Source organism: Lissotriton helveticus, chromosome 2_1, assembly GCF_964261635.1.
Source record: "Lissotriton helveticus chromosome 2_1, aLisHel1.1, whole genome shotgun sequence".
Lineage (NCBI taxonomy): Eukaryota > Metazoa > Chordata > Amphibia > Caudata > Salamandridae > Lissotriton > Lissotriton helveticus.
Genome location: NC_136059.1, coordinates 908816615 through 908843510, shown reverse-complemented (window position 1 = coordinate 908843510; position 26896 = coordinate 908816615). Strand labels below are relative to the sequence as shown.

General features: G+C 44.8%; 1 protein-coding gene across 1 annotated transcript in view; it reads left to right on the top strand.

Moving 5' to 3' along the window:
• Nucleotides 1-26896, top strand: part of LOC144818325 (uncharacterized) — a 557334-nt gene that overhangs the window by 201543 nt on the left and 328895 nt on the right. The gene's annotated exons all lie outside the window — the stretch shown is intronic.

Genomic DNA, 26896 nt, shown 5'->3' with positions numbered 1-26896 from the left:
CCACTATGAGAGGTGTAGTGAAAGGATATTCGACATCAGGAAAGGGACAACTTGCACTTAATCACCTTCCTCAAGGCTCAAATCATGTAACTAGAATGTCAGTGTCAAAGGGGTGAAACAGAACCTCTCTGCCGCCAACTGGAGCTTGCAAGGACCTTACTGCATCAACGGGTGTACAAGCACCGGGACAAGACCAGGAAACTGCTATACTGGCTGGCCACCAGAGACATGTCATCCAAAAATTATTCTGACAGTGAAATAATCTCAAGGTGTAAATCCAGGAACAGAGATTTCAATCACTCAACACAATTGTGGTCAATCAAGTGTCTCTAAAGTTGAGAACCATCCCAATTAGGGTAACGGTATAGCCCCCCACAATTGAAGACAAAGGGAACACTAATTAACATAATAAATGCAGCACAACGTTCAAGTGGGTTCCAACCCCAGCTCTGCTTCCTTTGAGGTGGTTCTCAAATTTTTTGACCACAATTGTATTGAGTGATTGAAATCTCTATTCCAGGAATAGATTGAGATTCCTTCACTGTGTAAATTAGGATTATTTCAGGTACTGAAGAATTGCCGCATGATCATTCCCGTTACATTAATAGGCAATAAACATGTCAACCCACTAGAGCCTCAAAGCTATCTTGCACCTTAATATCTTCTGAAAGCACCCACTATTTTAACCAGGCAAGTGAACTCATTTCATTAAATAGGTTTGCCTTTGAGGATCAATTCGCATTTTTTAATACACTTTCCCCTTTTCACACCACCTCACACCCAATCTACACCTTCAACCCCCCACTTCATAAAACGGCATTATTGGAAAAAAGATCATCAGCAAAGAGCCCTCTCGAGGGTGCCCGTCGGGCATTGCATCAATGGCCCAACGAAGATCTTGCCCAATGAAGAAGCATGGCATCCACACAGGTGTGTATAGGTGAGTGGGGTATTGTGGAGTGGGATATAGTGGAATAGCATACAGGAGAGTGGCGTATAGTGGGGTAGAGTGGAGTGGCGTCCAGTACTGTGGAATGGCATAGAGTAGAATAATGTACATTAGAGTGACGTACATTGGAAAAGCATAAAGTAGAGTGGCACAGATTGGAATAACATACTGCAAAGTGACTTACGGTGGCGTGGCATACAGTGGAATAGTGTACAGTGGAGTTTGGTAGAGTGGAGTGGCATAGAATCGAGTAGCTTATAGTTGAGTGGAATTACAGCTCAGTTGGGTACCGTGGAGTAGGATACAATGGAGTGCATACAGTGGAATAGAAGACAGTGGAGTATCCTACAGTAGGATAACGTACAGTGGAGAGGTGAACAGTGGAATGGCGTAGAGTGGAGTGTGGTAGAATGTATTAGTGTACAGTGGAGTAGAGTGGAGCGAGGTACCGTGGAGCGGTGTAGAGAGGAATAGCGTAGACTTGAATGGCAATAGTGGTGGTTTAGAGCAGAAGGAGTGAGGTAGATTAGAGTAGTGTGGCATGGCATAGAGTGGAGTTTAATGGCATATGGTGGAGTTGGGTACAGTGGATTTGCGTATAGTTGAATAGTGTACATTGGATTGGCGTACAGTGGAGTGGTGTACAGTGCAGTGGCATAGAGTAGATTGGCATAGAGCAGAGCGGTGCAGAGTTGGCTGGCATAGAGAGGAGTAAGGTACATTCTGGTGGCGTACAGTGGAGTGGCATACAGTGGAATGAAGTACAGCATAGTGGCGTACAGTGGAGTGGTGTAACGTGGAGTGGGGTTGCCTAGAGGCGTACAGTGGAGTGTTGTTGAGTGGAGTATAGTGTAGTGGCTTGGAGTGGCATACAGTGGAATAGCATACTGTTAAGTGGTGTAGAGTGGAATAACGTTGAGTGTAGTGTTGACTGTATATTGCCATAGAGTGGAGTGCCATATAGTTGAACAGCATAGACCAGAGTGGCTTAGAGTGGGATAGCATAGAGTATAGTAGCGTGGAGTGGAGTAGAATGGAGTGGTGTACTCTATAAAAACATATACTGGAGTGGCGTATAATGGAGTGACATAGAGTGGAATAGTGTAGTTTCATAGAGTGGAATCGTGTAGTTTCGTAGAGTGGTTTTGCGTACAGTAAAATAGCATACAGTTTAGGGGTGTAGAGGGTAATGGCACACATTGGAGTGGTGTACAGTGGATTAGTGTATAGTGATGTATCGTTGAGTGACGTAGAGTGGAGTCATATAGAGTGGAGTGTGGTACTTGAAACAGACATGCGTGAAAGTCAGTGAAAGGATCTAGATGTAATATATATTGTGGCAGGAGTGTCCGGAATATTGATTAAGGTGTAAATGTGAATTTATGATAGGATGTGTAAAAAGTGTAAGTAGTAAATAATATGGGATCAGCACCCATCCAGAAAGTGTTTCCTTAATAATTTGAATAGTCCACAATGCATTCAGATATATATACAGTCTTATAACAGATAAGTCCGGGCTTCAATAAGTTTTTTTCTTTTCCAAAGTTCTTTATTGTAGCAATGCAAGGTAAAAAAATCCAAGAATACAAAGTGATTCTTTTCTTAATTGATTCTTTTCTTAGCCGACGCGTTTCGTCTCAAACACTGAGACTACTTCAGGGCTTGAACAGTAAATGATAGTCAACAGTGTTTCTTGATTTTGTTTCTTAAGGACAGCGAATTGAGATAGATTCTTTATTATCCCGATGAAGTTGAGGTATGAAAAAGTGACTCATGCAGGTTCAGAGGTCCCTGTCTGTTGCCTATTCGGGCCTGTGCTTACTGTTCTTGCTCTACTCAATCGCGTTGTGCAGGAAAAGGCATGGTAGCCAGCACGAAGTGGTACATCACAGGTTAACCATCTGAGATGCTGTTCAACCTGTGATGTACCACTTCGTGCTGGCTACCATGCCTTTTCCTGCACAACGCGATTGAGTAGAGCAAGAACAGTAAGCACAGGCCCGAATAGGCAACAGACAGGGACCTCTGAACCTGCATGAGTCACTTTTTCATACCTCAACTTCATCGGGATAATAAAGAATCTATCTCAATTCGCTGTCCTTAAGAAACAAAATCTAGAAACACTGTTGACTATCATTTACTGTTCAAGCCCTGAAGAAGTCTCAGTGTTTGAGACGAAACGCGTCGGCTAAGAAAAGAATCAATTAAGAAAAGAATCACTTTGTATTCTTGGATTTTTTTACCTTGCATTGCTACAATAAAGAACTTTGGAAAAGAAAAAAACTTATTGAAGCCCGGACTTATCTGTTATAAGACTGTATATATCTGAATGCATTGTGGACTATTCAAATTATTAAGGAAACACTTTCTGGATGGGTGCTGATTCCATATTATTTATTGCAATTTTCGGGTTTTGCCCTTAAAGGAACAGACAGGGTTGTGTTCCTTGGATTCTCAAGCACCATCCCCACTACTTTCAAGCCACAGGTAAAAGTAGGTGCATTTTTCTTGCCTCAACCCTTTTTGCTGTATAGATTTATTTAAAGTGTAAGTAGTGTTCCAGTTATAAGTGTTAAAATGTTTAGTGATATATTGTGATGCGGTATACCGCAGTACGTGCCCATGAGAAGGCAGTATATAATTTGCTAATGGCTGTCTTTACAAAACGTACAAGGCACCCATGGCGTTTTCTTCACACTTTTGGTGCATTCTGCTTTCGCTGCGTTCTAGGTTAGGGCATAGATATTGTTAAGGATTAGGCTTTATTGTTCCGTACCTATTACCACTTTATTAACGTGGGAACAGGTATAGAAATATATATTTATTTTCCTATATATTTTACAGCACTTTACAGAGAACTGAATAATTTTTTCTTAATATTTTTTTGTAGCGTGATAATTTTTAGGTATTGAGCGGTACTCAATAGATCTTTTTTCTAAAGAATTTTATTTGTAAAATATAGTGTAGTACAGTATATTTTTTACATATTTTTTACATTTATTTTAAGTACCGCTATACTGTCTAGAAAGTACTTTGGTACGCAGTCCATTTTTAACAAAATATAAAGAAACTCAAGTGGTAATAGGTAGGTAAAAAATATTAAACCTAATACTTGCCTACAATTTAGTGTGTAATGCAGAACACAACCAAAATGTACAGAAAGCAACATATCTGCCTTTAATTTTTATAAAGAATACAAAAAAGTGATGGATGGAATACTTTAATTAACCTCACCCACTGATAATTTGCCAGTCCGCATCCCCGACCATCGCTGTTTTGCACAGTCACCTCAGCTTGGACCCAGCTATATGCAAATCAGTCTTGACCCTGTTTCTCTGGGAACAGTCCAGCCTGAACTGCCAAGGCAGGTCTTCCCTGAACCGGAACAAATGCAACTCAGGACCGGTTTCACCCTAGTTATGGGCTCATCAGCCGGGTACAGCTTGGTTCCAGTGAGACAATGTGAATAGGACCCACTTCTGGGCATACCTATCTTTCACATCCTGCAGGGACTTCTTGAACTTCTTGGCAATGCCGACATGCTCAATCTGATTCTCTGTTGAATGGTCTGGTGACACCTGCGTTGCCTTGTGTATTCTTTTGTGTGGGAATACTCTACTGCCTGTCATCAGATTGCCGCTTTTCACCATTTTCATTCATGTCTTTGCATTGAGGTCCCCCATCATTATGGTGATGTCTCTCTCAAGGTATTTCTCCAGGATGGACTGGAGTCTGTTGTAAGGCTTTTCCTTTTACTCATCTTTGCTGTCATTTGTAGGTGCATAGCACTAGTTCACATTCATGTTGTTTTCTTTGTGTTGAAGGTTGCTGTGATGATTCTGTGACCGTTGGCTACCCATGCAATCAGAGCTCTGCTGGTGTTAGCTTCAGTGCTACTCCCTGAGCATATGGCAGCGTTCTCTTCCTCATGTCCAGAGTACTGCAGCATTCCTCTTGGAGCTAATCTTTTCTGTCCAGGCTGTGTCCATCTGGTCTCGCTGATGCCAAGCAGGGCAAGGTTGCATTTTTGCTTCTCTGTTGCCACTTGCGTTGTCTTGCCTGTCTCGTACATGGTCTTCATGTTCCATGTCCCAATGGTGATGGTCTTGCTAAAAAAAAAGGTGAATCAGCTTTGTGTCTTCCAGGGATCTCTGGCTTTCACCACAAGGCATTATAGCTCTCCGGAAAGGAGATTCCTCTCTCCCCAAGGTCTGAATGCTTTTTGGTTGATGTTTCTGTACAGTAGTGAGGATTTTTTTGCATGGTGAAATAGCTAGTCGCACTCCAAACCCTCATCCCGGACTTGGGAAGAGCCGTGACTATCATTAGTGCTGCTTCTCATCTGTGGTTCTAGTCTTCAATGTTTCAAGAACCAGCTTCCTTACCCTGCCAATAACTTAGGTTGTGACCTCCCCTGTTAAATGATGCCATCAGCTCTCCAGTACCACCATGGCAGGAGTCTGGAGGTCCATAGGTCAAACGTCCCAACCCCCAAAGCTTAGCCCAAGATTCAGGTCTTCATATGTCAGGATCTGTATGACTTTAGTAGTATAGTCATGGACCCATCAGGCTTCACAGCTGAGTTCTCACCTCTTGATGCAGCTTGTTGTTTTCTCTCACTTCCTTATGGTCCCCCCATTAGGGTCCTGCTTGACTAGTGCTCACCAGGATCTCCATCTGCCCGCTCCCTTCTGTGAAGATGCGAAGAGAGCTCTGGGCTCTACCATCCATGCACCAAAACTCCTTTCCCAACAGCCCATGAGAGTCCCTCGGTCACTGGACCCCTTTGAGCTACAATCGCTTGAGTCAACAGTCCTCCAACACTGCGGCTCCCAAAGCACTTTCCACGTTGTGGCATAAATGGTGCACTCTGCACTTCACCACCTTTTGTTGAGTGGTCCCCCGGGGATCTTTTGCCCTCCAGCTATTTCTTCTGTGTTTGCACTTTTTTGTGGTGCTGCCGCTGCGTCAAAGGCCTTCACTAGTCATGTCTGCCATTTTCAAAGGCACTGCTGCCAGAGCACTGAACAGCTAACTCAGGAAAACAGTTGCCACCTCTCAATATTCTCTCACCAGTGTCTCTTAGCTTTCCACCAGCAGGTATAAGTGTACATCTGACTAGGACTCTCCGTGTCCAGCACTGGGATCGGAGAATCTAGAGGTGGCTAGCGAGCAGTTTTAGAACCAGCTTACTTCTCCTTAAGCTTTTGGCCATGCCCACCTCCCTGCAATTCTGTGATCTCAGCATAGATTTATTATTAATTTAGGGTTAAATATTTGAATTGAAGTAAAACACTGGTACAACCCAACTTGAAATGCGAAAATAGACCCTTGGATGTATGTTCAATGTAAAACTACAATCATTACCTCCTCTTCCCTCACTCTGTTCCCTTCATTACACACGAGGCATTCCTGAATCACCAGACACCTGTACCATGTGATTTCAAATCACTTGATAAAAATCCCCCTCCATCCTCCTGTTTTTCCTTTGTCTCATCTATTTTCAATGTGCGTACCTCGCGCCGGTTGTTGTTACTCTTTCTGTTGGATGTTGAATGCTGATCGGTCACGGCGGGCCGGCCAGATCTCCTTGCTGCCCGGCCAGATCTCCTTGCTGCCCATTCTACACTGTGTCTGGGTGTGGCTGTGCGCTCCCTTGCAGCATCTGATTGTATTGAGTCTGGATGATGGTGTTACTGGCTCAGGGTGGCTTGGGCTGTGCTTCCAGGTTGGAGGCCAGCCTCGGAAGCTGCAGTGTGGGGGACAGTGCGGCTCCTCTGCTGATGTTTTTCGAACTACAGTTACAGTAAGGGTCTCCGAGGAGGCCGTATTTTAATTATTTCTCCATACGTTTGTGTACTGGATTGGTTGATGCAAATCCCTTGCTTATTGGTACTTGGGAATGTTTCCTGGTTGTCTGTCATTTACTAGTTGGTCACTGATGGGTGGGGGGTTAATGCCTGTATCTAGGTGTCTCCCTGCTAGCTTAGTTGATTGTCATGGTGGGGAAGGGTACATCTAAACAAAAGCATGTGATGTCCTCTTCCAAAGACGAGCCGATTCTTGCTCTCCAGAGCAGGTCCAGGGGTCGTGCTGATTCTTTTGCTTTACTCTCTGCTTTTGAGGTTCAGGCAATGATTTAAGCTGTTGTGGCCCGTGCTCAGGATGCAAGAGTTGCACCCTAAAGAAGAGGCTCTCATTTTCGGTGGTGGGTCTGGTGGATTCGCCCCCTGGAAACCTCTATGGGAAAATTTGTGCGTAGAGAGGAGGTTTCAGACATTCTGCAGCATATCCGGTAGAACTTGGGATTTGCGCCTTTTTCATCCTCTGAGGCAATGGAAGGCATATGTCCACAGTATGTTAAGCCCCCTGTTTATGCCATGCCATTTCATGGCCGGATCAAGGACTTGATCTCTTGTGAGTAGTGTGACCTAGAACGCACTTCAGTTCTGCGCTTTCTGCATAAGCTTTATTCTCTTGAAGGGGGAGGACTCTCTTCCGCACTCCGTTAAGGTGGACACCATGTTGGCCACTCTGATTGGTCGTACAGCGATTAATCCTGAGGATTGTTCTCCTTCTGATGCTACGGACAAGAAATTTGATAATACGTTTAAGAAAGCTTTCTCTGTAAAGAATTTAACCTTGAAGTTAGGTATCTATTCTGGTTATGCAGCTCAGTCCCTAGTTTTGGACTTTGAGAAGTTGGCCATGGCTATTCAGTAGGAGATGGATGGCTCTGAATTTCTGTTCAGATGGAACAACAGGCCAATTGGAGTATTATGAAACTAGAACATGCTTTCCTGCTGTCTTTAACTGAGTGAAAAGTAAGTCACTTGCTGTCATTGTGCTTGCATTTAAGCATCATATATTTTTGTATCTTTGGTTAACTTTGGACTCTTGGTAAAATGTATATACAGTGTTCCTCTAAATTATGGATTTTTAGGAAGAGATTTGGGCTTTTTTTGTTGCCCCAGAAAAGTGAGCATTGTTTTGAAAATTAGTAGGGACAAACGGTATGCAGGCAATTTCTGTAACCAAAACCGTTTGCCTGTTGTATTATTCATTTCAAGATGGTGACTTTGCAGTCCACAATTACATTGGTCGATGTCCAGGACTTTGACCTCCAGGACGCTTACCTCCATGTTCCCATGGCTCTGGATCATCAGAGATTTCTGAGATTTGCGATAGGGCCCTCCCATTTTCCGTTTGCTGTGTTGCCATTTGGTCTGGAGTCCGTCCGCGGGTCTTCACAAAACTGTTGGCTCCGTTGGTGGCATTGGCCCACAGCCAGGGGAGCTTTCTTCATCCCTACCTCAACGACTGGTTGGTTCACGCACCCTCTTCTGTGTTGGCTCACAGTCACACCGGGGTGGTTCTGGACATTTTGCAGTTTTTTTATCAATCTGGAAAAATCCTGCCTTGTTCCAGCACAGGACCGTCTCTTTATTGGGGCAAGATTTAGTACCGATTTGGGTGTGGTCACCATGCCCTAGGTTCGGTGACAAACATCTTTTTCCTCTGTCAGGAGGCGCGCCAAAGGCAAGCACGTCTGCTTCCGTCTGCGCCAGAACGCCGCAAGGAGCCAGGGACCCTTGTCGTTTTTCTATAAAAGACTCCCATCCAACTATCATATACCGGACAAGAGCTCTTGAATTTACAGACTAAACTGCCTCATATCTGTAAAATAGAGTCTTGGCCATGCCCTGAAGGCCCATTTTCCTGTCGAGGTTGCCATTTCCAATCAATCCCCAATCTATTTAGCTGCTCAAGTGATCCCTCTTCAAAGACTTCTTATTGAGGGTGGAAAAATATGCTGTGCAACATTAGGTCTCTGCCGAAACATTCAATCGAAGTCTGGGACCTTGTGTCTTCAGCTCAACCTGAGATAGGCTTCTGCACTGAAACCTGGATGAAACCTCACTCGGTCCCGGGCATAACTTTAGGGATACCAGAGGGGTACAAAATGATTAGACTAGACAGGCCTATAAAAGCAGAGGTTGGAACCCTGATTCACAGGATAAAATCCGGATCTCCTACAGATCACATCCCAGTTAAATTGATCCCATCCTTGGAGAATCAGCTGTCCCCCGTGGGCAGCATATTATAAATCTCTCTCTTTTAGAGGGATACGTTCCACAGGAATGGAAGGTTGCCCAGGTCAGACCCATCCTCAAGAAATCTAATATTCCATGGACAGACCTATCTAACCTCCGTCCCATCTCTCTTCTTCCATTCTGGAGCAAGATAATGGAGAAACATGTGAATACCCTTCTGTCCAACTATGTCGAACTATCTGGATGTTTAGATCATTCCCAGTCCGGTTTTAGGCCTAAACACAGCACCGAATCTGCGTTACTTACAGTAACGGATAGCATCAGCATGACCCTTCATAAAGGTCATTCTACCATTCTGGTGCTGCTGGACCTATCCGCGGCGTTCGACACGGTTTCCCATAGTGTCTTGCTCGGAAGATTGGAGGAATTTGAGATAAGAGACTCAGCTCTATCCTGGATGGAAAGTTTCTTGTCGGATCGTTCTCCTACTGTCAACCTAGGCCCATATCAGTCGGCTCCTGCGGGTATGACCAAGGGAGTACCACAGGGCTCCTGTTTGAGCCCAACTCTTTTTAACATCTATATTGCTCCCTTTGCCAACCTTATAAGGGCGTATGGGTTCATCCCATATCATATGCTGATAATTCTCAGCTCCTCTTTCCATTCGATACATTCTCATGTCCAGTACAACTGGCATTCTCTAATGGGATGAGGGCTATATTGACACTGGATGCGGAATAACTTCCTCCAGTGCAATGTAGGAAAAACTGAGATCATGCTTCTGGGAGAAGCCCCCCTCCTATGGACGCCAGATTGGTGGCCAACGGATTTGGGCCCTCTTTCCTCTCCTAAGCTCACAGTTAAAAATCTGGGGATTCGTCTTGACCGTGATCTCAGCCTGAAAGAACATGTTACCCAAACAGCGGGCTCATGCTTTCATGTAATTAGCTTGCTGCTCCAAATTTTCCCCTGCTTCCTGCCTCTGCCAGAAAAAACTCTAGTACAGGCGGTGGTCTTAAGTCGCCTGGACTACTGTAATGGTGTGCTGATCTCGGCAAACCATGCCTTGCTCAGCAGACTACAGGTAGTATAGAACACGGCAGCTCGGCTGGTCCTCAATGTTCCCCCCCGGACCCCCTCACTACCTCTTTTTGCGAAATTGCATTGGCTCCCTATCTGCCAACGGATTAAGTTTAATACATGTTGTATCATCCATAAGGCTTTGATTAATCTCGGCCCTTCCTATCTCGCCAAAAATTCCTGCCTTATGTTCCCTCCAGATTCCTACGATGAGGTGCTAAACATCTTCTGGTTGTACCGCGAGTAAGAAAGACCAGATTGGGAGGCAGAGCTCTCTCATATCGCGGACCACACCTATGGAATGAACTTCCACTCCCCCTGAGACAGTGCTCGGAAACACTTGCAGTTCAGGAAAATGCTTAAGACCTTCCTCTTCTGCCATGACTGATTATGACAAATGTGCTGCTATCCCTTACGGTCCTGCTGAATCGCAGAGATACCCCTTCGGGGGTCGATTCTAGCACTATATAAACAATTACAAATACAAAGGTTTTGAACTCTGAGTCGGGAGGGTCGAGCTTGGATGGTGGACGGTCTTTCCTGCCAGTGGTCTCAGAGGCCTCTTTACAAATGTGCTCCCTTTCTGCTGCTTCTCCGGTTCCTTCTCAGTGTCCAGACATTGGGGGCGTCCATTGTTCTGGTTGCCCCAACTTGGCCCCGGGCCTCTTGGTTACCTCATCTTGTGAAGATGAAGAGGGAGTGGTTGTTGCCACTGACTCACTCTCCCTTGGTGTTCCCTGTGTTGCAGCTGGATGTTCTGTCCAGGATCCGCTTGGCGGCTTTGAGGTTGAACGCTTAGGTCTGCTGCAAAAGGGTTCCGGCTGGTTTGACCTCGACTCTGCAGGCTGCTAGGTACTCCTCTACCAACAAGTCGTACTTACGGCACTGATGTTCTTTCAGTAGTTGGTGTCAGGATAAGGGTTTAGACCCTACGTCTTCTTCCTTGTTTGATGTGATGCTGCTTCGGCAGGACGGGGCTTCTTTAGGGTTGAAGGTTGCCTCCCTTAGACTACATTGGGCTGCAATTAAGACTTTTCAGAGTTTTTGGAACAATCTGTCAGGTCCTGATGGTTTGGTGGGTGTCTTTTCAAGGGGTTGTGTGATGTTGTTCCTTCTCCTCTGAAGCATTTTCCTTTGTGGGATCGGTCTTTGGTTTTGGAGGCTTTGATGTCTCCTCCGTTTGAGCCACTGGTTTCTGTGAATTTGCATTTGTTGTTCCTTAAAACTTTCATTTCGGTGGCTATTTCCTCTGCTCGGCGTTTGAGTGAACTGGGCGCTTTGTCTTTCAAGCATCCCTTTTGTAGTGTTTTTGATGTAAGGATAATTTTGAGGCCTGTCCTTTCCTTCCGTCGTAAGGTTGATTCCCAGTTCCATCGGGACTAGGAGTTGATTCTACCCTCGTTGTATTGAGTCTCCTCCTTCCGAGTTTGAGGTGTGGCTGCATTCTTTTGATGTCAGGAGGTCTCGCCTGATTTATTTGGAGCGGGTGGGTACCATTCGGATTTATGATTTTCTGTTTGTGAATTTTGGTTCGTGAATAGGAGGTTGCGTCCTTCCACTAATTCCTTGAGTCAATGGGTTCGGACTCCGATTTCTCTGGCCTACAGACTGCCCGTCGGTTTCTCCCTTGGGGGTTCAGGGTCGTTCCACGAGGTCTATGGCTGCCTCTTGTGCTGAGGTCCAGGGGGCTTCAATTTCTGCGATCTGGTGGCCACCTGGGCTCCCCCTTTGACTTTTGCCTCTCCTTACCGGATTGTGCAGGAGGTTGACCAGTCTGAGGTTTTTGGTTCCAGGGTTTTGTCCGATATGAAATGAATTCGTACTTGTATAGCGCACTTATACCCTGAGGTGTCTTGGCGCTGTACGCATACCGCTGTGGAACCCTTCCTGGCTTTTCCCTGTGAAATGCCCACTCCTGAGCATCCCCAAGGTGAAGCCAGGCATCCCAGCGCTGTTGGGGCCGTTGTGGAGATTAAGCAAGCTATTGCCCAGAGTTGCAGAGTGGGACCCATGATTAGAATAGGCACCAAGGCGAGAATTATCAGGTCCGAGGGAATTGAGCCCAAGACCCGCCGAGGCGGGAATTGAACCTTGGTCCCGGGCCAGACCTCTGAATCAGGGTCTGCCGCTCTAACCATTGAGCCACACTTCTCCACAATGGTGCCTGAATAGCGGTCCTTCCTTTTTGTCTGTGTTATTCAATAGACATGTTTTTGTGCATTTCCAATTTGGTTGTCCTGTTTGGCTTTGTACTTCTCATGTGTGTAATAAAGAGAAGCCAGGGAGGGATGAGGAGGTAATGCTTCAATTGCTTACCGGTAATTGCATTGTTCCAAGTCCTCTTATCTCGCTTCTATTCATTACATCCGTCCCTCCCTCCCTAGTAGTCCAGGCCAACCTTAATTGCTGTGGTGTCGGATTATGTGGTATTACTGGAGGATGGAGAGGGAGGGGGATTTTTAGCAATTGATTAGAATTCACGTGGTACGGGTGTCTGGTGAGGCAGGAATGCCTTGTGTATAATGAATAGAAGCGAGGGGAGAGGACTCTGAGTAATACAATTACTGGTAAGTAATTGAAGCAATGTCGGATATATCACTGCAAATTCCCTCATACCACACCTACCTGCAGAATAAGTGCGCAACAGAGAGGGTAGAAGGTATGGGGGAACCTCTGTATGGCCATAATATTGCACCATACCAGCAGTTCAGTTAGGTATAAGCTCTTGAGTTCAGGCCTAAATAGGAACAAAAACTGCTAGAATTTGAAATAACCCCCTGGCCACCAAGGGAACAACTAAATTGTATCTGACGCCTACTAGGTAAATAACATTTGTTATTGAACATTGTGGAACACATTTTCAAGTTCCGCAACACACTTGCGCTGTGCTTGCGAAATGTATTGTAAATAAAGACAAGCATTGGTGAAGCCAATAGGTTTCACCTATGTGAAATCGATTGGCTTTGTCAGTGTTTGTTTTTACATTTTGCAGCATGGCTTAGTTTAAAAAAATGCTATGCCACAGGCCAAGCTGCCCGCACCGTAGCCTTTTATTTTCTTCAAGCCGTGTTCAACAGCAGGTTAACTTCTATGCAACATTAAAAATAATTGACAAAGCCAATAGATTTTGCATAGTCGAGACCTATTAGCTTTGCCAATGCTTATTCGTTGCAGCTGGCTCCGTTTACATTGTGTGGAACGCTTATAATTTGGAGAAAAATTTTTAATTTTGTCTCCTTTGGAGAAAGTGCAAACCTTCTTTTAGTGGCATCCTGCACAAACACTTTATCGTTCTCTTAGGTTACTTAGCTGAACGATGGAGGGAGGTGCTTTTCAGTTGGGTTCTTTGATAGGGATCCTGTAGTCTTTACGGATAACGATAACTGACGGGCTGTGTCTTTAAAGATCTCACTCTAGAGGAAGCTCTGTACTGAGACCAAGAGCGAGCCATCTGAATCAAAGCTGTTGGGCACACCCAGCAAAGGACTATTTGCCGGCCTGATAGTATCTGCCTTAAACTCCAGGTTTATTTCCGTACGAATCAGTACTAATTCCTGTGCTAAAATGGAAGACTGCGCCTGGAGAACGTTTCTCCGTCATCCCTTGTAATTCCCCCTGATTTTTTATTATAATTAATTTAAAATGTCAGTAGCGTTAAAACAGTATTTTCTTAAATAAAATCTCTCTCAGATTACACAACTAGACTGAAGGTCATCAAAATGTAATGTTATTGAAGTACATAAAGTGGAAAGGGGTAATTCATTATTTGAATCTTATAACATCAGCCCATCTAAGCCCAGCTCTTTAAATTTTTGAGCAGATCAGAAGTTTTAAAAGTTTCTGATTTAATATGCTCACAGTCGAATTCACATGAGGTTGATGAGTAATATAATTTTTGATAATGCACTTTTAATTCTTTAAGTTTGTTTGTGATATCAAGCCAGTAGCTAACAAACAACGTTTTAAAATCTATCACAAATACCCGGGTAGATTCCTTTGGATTACATTGAACACTGCTGGCTTCATTGTATATCTCTATGATTTTATTTTCCCCATTGTTGTGACTAGGCTTGAAGCAAGAAATTTCCTCATCTTAAATTGTCACTTGGCATGCAACCTTGCTTTTTCAAGAATCCTGTTTTCCAGCATCCTCAGATATGACTAAATATGTTTGTTGTATCTGCTCATTAGTAGGTCTTGTGGCTTTGACATTGTCTCACTCCTTATGATTCACTCACAAGGTTAATTGTATGCAAAGGTTTTTTTTATTTAAATTGTTACGAGTTGGTTTGAAAGTCTGTGGTCCTTTATAGGTCCCCTTAAGTGAGTACCACGTACCACAGTGGGATGTATCATGATGTGCATTGATTTTAAAAACTGTGTGACAAATTCTTAGTACGTGCACCAACATTTTGTCACAGAGCACCCCACTGGGCCGGTGGTGGGCTCTAGAAATTGTGGAACAGAGTCCAACCATGGTGACCGAGATAATGATCACTGCCACCCTGACAGAGGGTGACATGCCCTCCGCACCTTAACCCAGGCCCATAGTTTATATTTAAAGAAAGTAATCCTATTAGCATAAGAAAAAACGGTAGTTGTGCCATAGATAACTCAAAAAAGATATGTTACGACAGGAACCTAGCAGTGCCACTGATTTCGAGTTGGTATCAATATAGATCGCTTCATTGACAGTTGGGATGTTGTGTTTAATAGGATTTCATGTGTACCATTTAAATGATGATCTATCTGCGAGTGCTTCCTCAGCTTCAGTCTTTCTCTCCAAAAGGCACGTCTCCTGTAAAATATGCAGTTATGTGAAGATGTGAGTTGTGCCACAAGGAAGCTCCGTACACGGGCGAGGGTTTCTAAGTACTTTATAAATTAATTGCTGGAGAGCGCCGGGAAAGCGTCCGTTGAATTCACAGACTCGGCGCTCTGTGTCCCGCAAAATGGCGATCACGCTCTACGTTATTAAGTTCAGTGTAATTATGAGTGACATTTAACAAATATGAGTGACACTTTCTGGCGAACAAAATCAATAAGTGAAGATGAGGGAAACACACAAACAAATATATGTACATCAGAAATTACACCCATTTGAGCAACGAGAAACGCTAAGAAGATCTTAAAACTGCTGTAATGTACCAGAAAAGAGAAGGTCACTACCCTAGTAAGTAGTAACTGACAGCCAATCCTCATAAACAGTTTTGAAAATAGGCGTGGTTTATGTTCTGCATGAAACAAGTTAACTACCGGTCTCAGTTTGAAATGTAAATTAAGAAAATCATGTCTCCTTAACTGTAAACTGACTGAAATCACTGGCCTAGTGTGCATAAGCACATGCTGCAGAGATCAGATGAATTTTAGAATGCAGAGCCTGTAGACTGAGTGTGCATGAATGACAAGTGTTATGACAAGTGACACAGAAGTTCGTGATGTCGAGCTGAGAAAGAACAGAAACTCGCCTCCCTGACTTTGCCTCCAGCCTGCTTTGAGAGTAATGGACAGCTTGTATTTTTGGAATGAAGGAAACTTAGACACGGAAACTCAAACATCAGAGAAACACCCGCTTCATTTATTTGATCGGGGAAAACCATAACTGACTTTGGTATTTTTTGTGTCCAGTGGGTATGGTCACTCAGTTTGTTATGGTTAAAGGAAAGCCAACAGTGGGCCTGTGACTGTTTGAATGACCGCTGTTTAACTATGTAAATCAAATCAAATCAAATATCTTTATTCGATTGTAAACATTACAATCATAAAAGAGCAGTTCATCAACAAACAGTTAAAAACAGTCCGGATAATTCATTTGTAAAGCACAAGTTTCTTCAGACAATGTAAAAGACAGAAGCAACAGGCAGCATAAACAGTTTAAAAATATATAAATAATTTCTATGCAATAAAAGATAAAAAATGCCTAGGGCATTAGCAGCATAATTATCCCTCCATGCTTTTCCTGAAGGTGATTGCTAGTTTCAGGAAACTACAGACAAATAAAGTGCAATCGCATTTCAATAATTGAAGGTAATAAAGTGCTGGTTTTATCTGTGCAAAATTCAGTTTTTTAAGGCAAGGCTTTAAATATAACTGCCGGGGTGTTATATAATAAGGACAGAAAAATAAAAAGTGTGCCAGGTCTTGCGGAGACTTTCCGTCGCAGCCGCAAGCTGGTAACACCTCACCCCGATGGGCCCCACTTGGTACTGCCAGTAGGAGATGAAACAGGTCAAAACGGAACCTTGTTAACAGATAACGTTCGTAGCCGGTCATAGGCCATGATAGATATGGTTCCGTTTGTAGACAGGTTTTGAGTAAAACGTGTTTCCTTACACTGTCCTTCTGCAACTCAACCTCCTCCCTGGCAGTATACCTGGTTGTCATCATAGCATTTTTTACAAAAATAACATCAGATTTGGTAATGAGGTTTGGGGTTAAAAACAGATCTGGCCGGCCGATTGCAATCAGGCAATCATTTATGTACTTCAGCCATGGAACTTTGAACCTTCCATCCAATGTTAAGGCTTCTTTTAGTATTTCATGAGTGAGGGGTATGTCCTTGTTAAGCCAGCAGTTCAGCCAGCACAATACGGGGTTCACTGCTATTCTGTCACTTAAATAGGGTACACCCAACTCCTCATGTACCGAGAAATTTCCAGTTCCCCTTGGCAGCCTTAATATTTTCTTCAGGAAGTTATTTTCTGTGACCTCTAGGTCCTTCATCTTATTATAACCCCAGAGCTCACTTCCGTAACAGGCAACGGCGACACTTTTTGCCTGATATAGTTTAAGCAAAGCTGACACCGGGCTATTGCCAATTTTTTTTGCAAATCCAAGCATGGCAGCATTAACACGTGTTACCTCACCCTTCTTTTTGCAGACAGCAGGGCCCCAGGATAGCTTGTGATCAAGGAGGACCCCAAGGTATGAAAAAGTATTAGTGGTAGGAATTTTTTCCCCGTTTATACAAAAAAGATTAGATTTTCGAGAACCCTGGCCTGTTTTCAAGACATAGGACTTAGAGTTATTAATGCTTAGGCCTCTTGACTCCATGAAGTCAAAGAAAGAATTTAAAAGTTTCTGGAGACCATTTGCTGTCCTAGAAATAAGGACAGCATCGTCTGCGTAAAGCAGCACAGGGACTCCCTTGCGGCCTACAAGGGGGTAATCGGCTCCTGTTTTTAGCAAGTACTCCTCCAACTCGTTAATGTACAAGTTGAAGAGGAATGGAGCCAGTATACACCCCTGTCGAACACCCCGATTTATTCTAAATTCCTCCGTTACTTTCAAATCTTGGGTGTAACGAACATTGGCTCTTGTGTCGGTGTGTAGGTCAGCCAGAACATTAATTAAATTCTTTTCTACGCCCATCTTTAACAGGGTAGCCCATAATTTTCCTCTATCCACACAGTCAAAGGCGGACGATAAGTCCATAAAGGCCATATAGACAGTTCCTTGCTTGGCCAGGGTATATTTACTTAAAATCAAATATAGGTTCAGACATTGTGTAATTGTCGAGTGACCAGGTCTGAAGCCATATTGAATAGGGGATAAAATATTTTTATCAGTTGCCCATGTGGTTAACCTGTTCAAGATTATACCACCTACCACTTTAGCTACAGAATTAATTAGAGAAATTGGCCTGTAGCATAACGGGCTGCTGCGGTCGCCCTTTTTAAATACTGGGACTATGGTCGATAACCCCCACGCCCCTGGGCACCCCGAGATCACAGCTGCGTTTACTACGGCAGTGAGAACTGGGGCCCAAAAGGAAATACTAGATTTAAAAAGGTCCGGTGGCAAGCCATCCGGGCCAGGAGCCTTGTTACTAGTTAGTCCTTGGATGCCCCTTTCTACCTCACTTACTGAAAAGCACAGAGAATTCTTAGTTGGAATTAAAAGGGCATTTTCTGCCCGTTGCTCGTTACTCTTAAAAATTGTACTAAAGTGGGTGACCCAGTCCTCCGCTGAGATGTTAGTGCCAAGAGCTATATCACTAGAATTATCAAACAAGGGTTTGTTGATGATTTGCCAGAATTTATTACTGTTCCCCAGCACTGATTGGTCAAGGAGAGACTCCATGGTACTAGCCTTAATTTCTTTTTTCCGGATAGCTAGTGATTTCTTATAAATCAAGCGCATATTTTTAATTTGACCATGATCTCTAGGTTTAATTTTTAACGCCTTTTTCAGGTCTCTGCTTGCCTTAGAACAATTATGGTCAAACCATTTAGGAGTATTTCTAAATTCACCCCTCACCGGTGCTGTCAACATAGATCCTACTATTGACGCTATGGCCTCAAAATCTGCCAAGATTTTCTCGGGAGGTGTAAGTGATGACATGCATACTGCTAATTCCTCTCCACATAGCTTATTTATTTCAGTGTACAAATCTGCTTGATTTACCATTGACCACTTCAATCTGCGTTTACCATTTATGCAGCGTAACGTTCCCCGGTCTTCGCGGGTCATTCGCTGCTCAAATAAAACCCCACCCAAACTAATAGTTATCGGGTTATGATCGCTATAAATGCTCGTATGAATACCAAATCTCGAGGCCCAATTTACAAGGTCTGCAGGTAATATGTGGTCTATAAAGGACCCCTGACCTGAACCTTTAAATGTGGGGACATCAAACACCTTAGTCTCAGGAACCATAGACATGGCTACAGTTAGATTGTTTTCATTCACCATGTCATTTAGATTGACTCCACGCCTAGTGTGGACAAAATGGAATCCTTCCACACTATTACACCCCAAGGATCCCATAGAGGAGACACCTGGGTTACCGCATGGATGTACATTAAAATCACCTACGATCATTACCTTCCGTGACAATGTACTTGCCCCCTTTCTCATTATCTCATTTAAGGTCAAGATGTTACATTCACCATTGCTATTGATAGCATTATAAAAATTAATCAGGGTTAAAACATGTTTGCCTCTCTTCAATTCAAGCATTTGAATGTTCCGATTAGCATTATAACAAGTACTTATTTTACAACAGAGTCCAAGATTAATGAAAATAGCCAGGCCCCCCTTTGCTCTTCCCCTAGTGGAAGGAGCTGCAGGTATAAAAAAACTTTGATAGCCCTCAATGAAGGCATTTTTATCTTCCAACCATGTCTCTTGGAGGCATATAATTGTGTGTTTCTTAACAAAAGCTAGCCAGGCAGAATCACCTATTTTGTCAGCCAAACCTGCTATGTTCCAGGAGAGTAAACTCACGTTACAGTCACCTGGCGCTATTTCTAGAACAGCATCTCTGATGGTTAGGTCTGGTGTCGGGTTGGGTTGTTCCGTATATATAACCCCCATAGTTTCGATGCTAGAGGTGTTTAATTCTATATGAGTTGGAAGAGGGTTGTGGGCCTCAGACAAATCAGATAATATACTGTTGTTCTTTGAGTTATCTCTAGTTGTCCCTGTCTGACTAATATTGCCTGGTTTGAACATCAAGGAGGGAACTGTTGTGACTTGTTTATGTGTAGCCCTATTGCTCCTTTGAACATGATGACTTTGTATGAGGTCAACATTCGTTGGTGTGACTGAGCCAGCATGGAGTCAGTCGACCCCCTCCAAGCCGCTCAGATCATAAAAGGCGTCAAACCTATTTGTAATAGGTACATTATAGTAGGTACTAGGGTGTGTAGATAGGGGTGATCTTGTTGGTGGTACGACCCATGAGGTACATCCCAGTTCTCTTGGTAGATTCCTTGATTGCTAACCTGTCTGGACTCCCAGGGTATGTCCCTCCTAAACTGTCTTTGTTCTCCAGTAATATAGTGACCATGATTTCTTGAGGTTACTCCATTTTGATGTACATTAAAATTATCTGGAGTTCTTTCCTGTTCTGCGGTAAAACATGAATACGCTGTATTTGAGGAATGGTCGTTTGGTGGGTAAAAGTAACTTAAATCCATGGTGCGGATCAGGCTGCTGATCGAACTATCCTTCCAGCCAGTTATATACCTTGCCACACAACCATCCTTAAATTTGACTACAACACAGTCACCCTCTGTAGATTTGAATCTATGGCCCACCCAGTCGACCCTTCGGACATTTGTTATTGTACCTCTAATATGAGGAGGGATCGGTCTATGGGTCGTTAACCAATGGCTTACTTTATTTTTCAAGTCCCCATAACTCTCTGTCTTACCCATTTCAAGTCGCGGTACACCAATCATTACTATGGTGTACCGATGGGATTCAGGGGGGAGATGAATATGAGTGACTTTTTCCGGGTGTAGCGTTTTAGGTGTTCGTACTGGGCATGTATTCAATGTTACGCTTTTTGTGGTAATTGGCCTTTGAGGCTCAGCCTGGCCATCAAGAAGATCAGGGGATAAACCTTCTGCGGCCCATTCACTCTCTTCGTTGCCAGATATAAAATTCTCAGAGGAGGTGGGCAGGGTCAGTGCTGCAGTTGTATCAATATTTGTCTGTGTACATAATATTGGAATATTTTGAGCAGCAGCAATTACCGGAAGAGAAGACGTCAAGTTAGAGCTATCACTTTGAGTATTATCCTTAACTTGTATATTAGTGGTCTTCGATTGCTTGAAATTACTTTTAGATGGTATAGAACTGTCCTTAGATGCGGTTGCAGTAAGAATCTTTAATATACTTGTAATATCCTTTCTTTGCAATTTTTCAAGCTTCTCTAGGGTATGCTCTATACTGGTGATTTTGTCACTCAAAGGTTGCAAGAGGGATATAATTAGGTGTTCCAGTTCAGTTGGGTATGTTTTATCTGATAAACTGACTCTTTCAGACTCAGTCTGACTCATCTGCTCTATGTGAGTTTTAGTGTGTTCTGGCTGTGGGTCATTTTGTGTTGTAGCACTCTGGACAATGGGTATAGTGGAGGAATTAGACGGTCCGGCAAGTGGTTTAGCCAGCTTAAAATTTAGCCAGACATCCTTTGCCGAGGGCTTGTGAAGGCCTAATGGTCTGTATATTTTCCTCACTATAGATTTAGTTTTTAAATGTTTCCTATGTCGACGCTTTGTTTTAATGGGGGATAGTGTTTTGTCTACTGCTGTTACATTTACAATAGGCGAACTTTCGATATGAGCGTCCCTTGGTAGGTTTGGTGAGATAGTTCTAGATTGGGGCGAACATACATTGCCCCCTGAATTAATGATAAGCAAAGGGCTTCCTTCAAGGCTGTTTACTGGTATAGGTGAATTCAATTGTGCAGTTTTCCTAATGCTTTTTTGGGCACTAGGCAGCCCTGTAAATGATTGCATCAAAAGAGATTCCTCTAGGTTAATAGAGGAATCCACAGTATTATTGTTCGCAGTAGTATGCAGTGAGAGGTTAGGAAAACACAAATTCGGAGTCAATGAAAGACACCTCTCCGTATTTTGAATAGCGTCAGCAACTACACCAATGGTCTTTTGTAACATTAAGTCGATAGCTGTCATTGTTGGTAAGGGTGTGGTTGGCAGGGTCTTATTCCTGGTAGATGATCTAGTGGCCACAGGAGTCTTTCTTACTTTTATCATTGTGTAAGGAATATCCGGAATGTCAGAGAAATACCAATGTTTAAAAGTAGTCACTTATGCTGCTATTATGTCTTCATATAAGTAATCATATATCACAGAATCACCTTATTCTTTGTCACAGGATGCTGGCGATGTTAGGGGGTTGGCCCGTCCCGTCTCCTTCCGTCCCCTGAGGGCCACAGAGGGCCCGCCCTTTGCCCGGGCTTAACCCCGGGCACTCCCGCGCACTCCCGCGCGCTCCCGCGACGCGGGGGTGACGCGGTCTTTATGCGCCGCCTGGCGCGATGTCAGCGTCGTTCTACCGCCGCAAGGCAGGGCGGGAAATGTAGTCTCGTGTCCCCCTCCACTCGGCTGCCGCTTCTGGATGTCGGTTGCGGCGGCGGGAGGGAGACTGAGACCTGCAGGCACCAGGGTCCGCGGGGGACTGCGGGGAACAGCGTTGGCGAGGTGGACTCTCGCAAGGTCAGGGATCCTTAGAGCATTGATGCCAGGGTTTCCTTCAGAGGTTATGCAGCGTCACCCGCTCCACCGGGGTGACGCGGTCTTTATGCGCCGCCTAGCGCGATGTCAGCGTCGTTCTACCGCCGCAAGGCAGGGCGGGAAATGTAGTCTCGTGTCCCCCTCCACTCGGCTGCCGCTTCTGGATGTCGGTTGCGGCGGCGGGAGGGAGACTGAGACCTGCAGGCACCAGGGTCCGCGGGGGACTGCGGGGAACAGCGTTGGCGAGGTGGACTCTCGCAAGGTCAGGGATCCTTAGAGCATTGATGCCAGGGTTTCCTTCAGAGGTTATGCAGCGTCACCCGCTCCACCGGGGTGACGCGGTCTTTATGCGCCGCCTGGCGCGATGTCAGCGTCGTTCTACCGCCGCAAGGCAGGGCGGGAAATGTAGTCTCGTGTCCCCCTCCACTCGGCTGCCGCTTCTGGATGTCGGTTGCGGCGGCGGGAGGGAGACTGAGACCTGCAGGCACCAGGGTCCGCGGGGGACTGCGGGGAACAGCGTTGGCGAGGTGGACTCTCGCAAGGTCAGGGATCCTTAGAGCATTGATGCCAGGGTTTCCTTCAGAGGTTATGCAGCGTTTAACAATGTAATTTATGTAGGCATTCCGAAGCAAGCATTGCCTAACATAAAATTGTTTACCCAGTCAGCGAAAAACGGGTACTGCGAGCAAAGAGAAACAGAAAATAAGTAATTATAGGGCTTTCCTGATGACGGACAATACAGTCAGTTCAGCTGAGCCCAGCTCGCAGTTCGTAATTTGCAGTCTCAGGCTGCGCTAAAACGTATTTGGATTATTAATTTTCTAATACAATCCGCACCAAAACATGAATGCATATACCCAAGCCCCTTCAGAAGCTCAATCTCCACCAAGGCATGAAGACTCATAGATACGCGAGGACGCGTGGATGTTAAGCAAAATATAGGAATCAGACAGCATAATGCGCAGCAGAAAGAGTTTGATATCAGCGACGCTGTTAGCACACGCACCACTGAAAATATTGTTTGTTGCAACCAGGCCCAAAAGACATTAAGTCAGTGGCAGCTGGTGACTTTTGAAAAAGGTGAGGCGTAAAAGTTGTGCATGAGTTACCTGCGGCGAGAGAGACTGACGGCCAAAAGAGGGATTCAGGGAATTTCCCCCTGAGAATTTTTTAAAAAAAAGATCGGCCAAATGGTGCATTTTCAAGCAAATTTGAGAAAGCAAGTTGGTTAATATATCAATCAAAAGATTTCATATGCTTATCCAGTATATCCACAGAACTTCATAACGGATTTTGCGATAACACCTCTGAATATGCTAGTGAAGTATCTTACATCTGATGCTGTGATGGCAGAAGTGCCTCGTTATAGGAGCAAGACTTACTAAGTGTCAGTGGTGGTTGGTGAAGTCTGAGAGTGGTGAGCTGAGAGGGGGCACAACATTTTTATGGAAGTCCATGGCGATTTACTGTGCATTTTATTATGGGGTTATATTAGTTCTCAGGCTAATTGACAGAACAGAGTTACACATGTAGGGGGGGCCAGGCAAAGTTATTTTCATTTTAACTGTAGAGTGCACTGTTTACAATATATATTTTGTTATTGGGGGAGATCAACGCTGACTCATTCATAGGCCTAGCGAAAAGTGCCACTTGCAGGCAAGTCTGCATCTGCAGCGTCTGAAGAGGAGACTCCCTTGGCCTTTCCATAAATAAAGTCAAAATCCGTGGGAGTCAGAGACTTTTGGCACATCAGCACACTACCATCTCTCTCAAGATAAGGGCCTGCACTTACCCAATTATAGAGCATATGTAATTGTAAAGCGACAATAAAGACAAAAGAGAGTTGATCAGGCCCCAGAAGCTTGATAACACTGGAGTTTACAGTCCCCTTTGATTAATGGCAAGGCAAGATTCCCTGCTCTTCACAAGGGCAAACAAAGCACACTTTTTTACTGTTCGCTCATTGAAAAAATTAAACTAAATTCAGTCACACTTCATCCAAGGAAAATGCCAGACATTCATTGTAATCTAAATAGTTTCTAATCTGCAGTGTGTCTGAGTCATGGCCAGCAATGCGTGCCCTACTGCCTAGTAGCAAGAAAAACACAAAAGTCACTTTTCATATCAGGGTGTAAGATGGTTGGAGTGCTTACATGAGCACCAGTTACGTTGCACAAAGACACATACATTTATTGTTAGGCATGAGGAGATTTGATTGCGATTTGCCCAGGATGACAGGAGGTTGAGCGAACGCCGAGACTCAAGCCTGGTTCCCCTGCTTGTTATTTATAAATAGTCACAAACACAATTTATTATTAGCAGCCAGCACCCTTAAAAATAAACAGCAGCACTAGCCTACAGCTGCATATTCGAACACTGGCGACGGCGGCATTGGCATACCATAGAAATACTTGAACAAAAAATAGAGTTTACCTTTGGTTTTACTCTGTGGCCCGCCGGTTCTGTGACTTGGGGAACATGCTTGTAATTTCGGCCTGGGACATGTCCAGTGGCGAGGGGACTCATAAGGTGATTAAAGGAGGGGTCTTGCGTGCAGCGCTCCCACATGTGCAAAACAGTGGCAATGTGCACATTCACAAGTGAGAAGAGAGGCAAAACTCTTAAGTGTGCTCTGGGAGTAAATACGAGCAGGATGATCCCATTTCGCCAGTCTCACAGTCTGTACTGCAGATTCATAATCTCGCCACAGTAAAGTTTGAATCGAAATTTGCATTGAGCAACAATGCGTCATGCCGGATGGTAAAGGGCACATCGAAGGAACGCTGTAGACAGCTTAACTCCCGTACCAACTAACCAGGTAGAGCAAAAAAAAAAGAATGTTAAAAAAAACCAAAAAAAAACCAGTTGCTGATCTGTATCGTGACCCCGCGTGTGAAACCTCTCTCAGTCAGGTTAATAATGAGCCAGAGGAAGGTACAATGCTATGGACAGACGCCTAAAGACAGCCAATCCTGGCGCAGCATTAACATCGCCACTGCGCCAGGATAGGCTAATGAGCAGGGCTAATACTGCCCATAATGAGACCGCTCCCCCGGGTCTCTGCCTGTGTGAGTGCTAGGGGAGGAGGAGGAGGGAAGGGGCTACTGCGTGTGTGCGCATGCGTGGGCAAGTCATAAAAATGACTTGCCCTAAATGCGCACACACTGCTGCTGCCCCCTGCCCTCCCTGCCACGCTTCTGCTATCTGCCAGCCGCCCGCCCCCACACCCGATCACGATGACGTCACTATAGTTAGTGACTCCGAGTCTCCGGACCGACCTCAAAATAAATGCATTATGACTCGGTAATTTTACTTTTTGTTATGAATGCAGTGACGGCCGTCCATGGCTAGTGGGGCAACGCCCCAACGCCCCCACTGGACGAACCGCCACTGCATTAAGTTATTCCTGTCCTACATACCTCCGTGAAAACAGGGCCCTGTGAGACCAGACCTCCGTCTTGAATACAAGTGGGCACAGTCCTAACAGCTGCTGCAACCGGATTACAAATTCCTGTCCTCCGACTCCCTCGGCTGGGTTCCGGTATTAATGAATTGGGGGTAAACAAAACTGCGACAGCATGCGCCAGCACGGGCGAGGCTGGTGCAAGCTGCCTGCAGCAGGCAGTGTAACACTTCAAGCGCCATAACTAAATACATTTGCGGCGCCACCCGCAAAGCACTAGCCAGCTGCCGCTTACACTTTTCTCCACAACTTCCCAGACCCGCTCTGGCAGCAGGATGTGACGTCCCCCTGCGGCGCCCGCCGGCCAAAAGCACACAACCTGATTGCGCCGGACGCTCCCCGGGGATTTGTAGCAGTGAGTGTGAACCATCACCCTGCTAGCAGCCTCAGAACTGCAAGCCTGCGAGAGCCAGAGCAATGGGGCACGGCGCGCTACCACACAGTTTTAACAGCCAGGCAGCACTTCAGTACAGCCTAGAGACACTTTGCATTATGCGTGACAATGCATTTCAGTGCGGTAATGCGGAGTACCACACTGAAATGCACTAGTGTCACGCCTGATGCGTGACACTTGGCAGGACTGCGTAATGACTAGAGTGCAACACTACATATCTCCCTTCTTTATGTTAACCAACAAAAGTCTATCTATCGGCTAGGTACTTCACCTCTCCCAGTTCATAGTCTCTGTATTTGGCAGGCCTTACCACGGTACTCTCTGCACGTGCACGTCTTACCGGGGTAGAGGTGGGACTCTCCTCACTGTCCTCGAGTCTGCATGTTCCTCTTCTTCCGGCTCTCTTCCTCAGGAGTTTCGCCAGCGTTTTCCTGACTTTCTCCTGCGGTTGAGTTATCTTCCCCTTCCAGCTCAACTCCACTTTCATCTATGCTAGAGTCCATCTCTCCTTCTCTTGACCCATCTCTGTCTTTAGGTGAACTTTGGTTGTCCTCGGCCCTCGATTCTTCATCTCTGGTCCACTGTAGTATCTTATTGCACTTAGACATTCGATCCTGCGACTAGACTTTTCCATCACTAAGCAATGCCGATCGGGCATATTCTTCCTTCACTTGCAGGGGCATACTGTACTTGCTTTCTCTCTTCCTTCTCAACTGGGCAAGTTTGACTCTGACCCACTCCCCCTTTTCCAACAATGTCTCCTTTACGTTGCGTCTTTTGTTGAAGTGTTCTATATATATTCTCTGTGCTCTCTCCAAGTTATGGTGGACTACTGCTGGTGACCATTTACTTGTAATGGTACGTTCCTTCCACGCCAGATTGTCCTTGGTGAACGGGTCCCGTCCCCTCAGGATTTGGAAGGGGCTGTATCCTGTGCAGGTAGGGGTAATTCTGTAGGCCCACAAC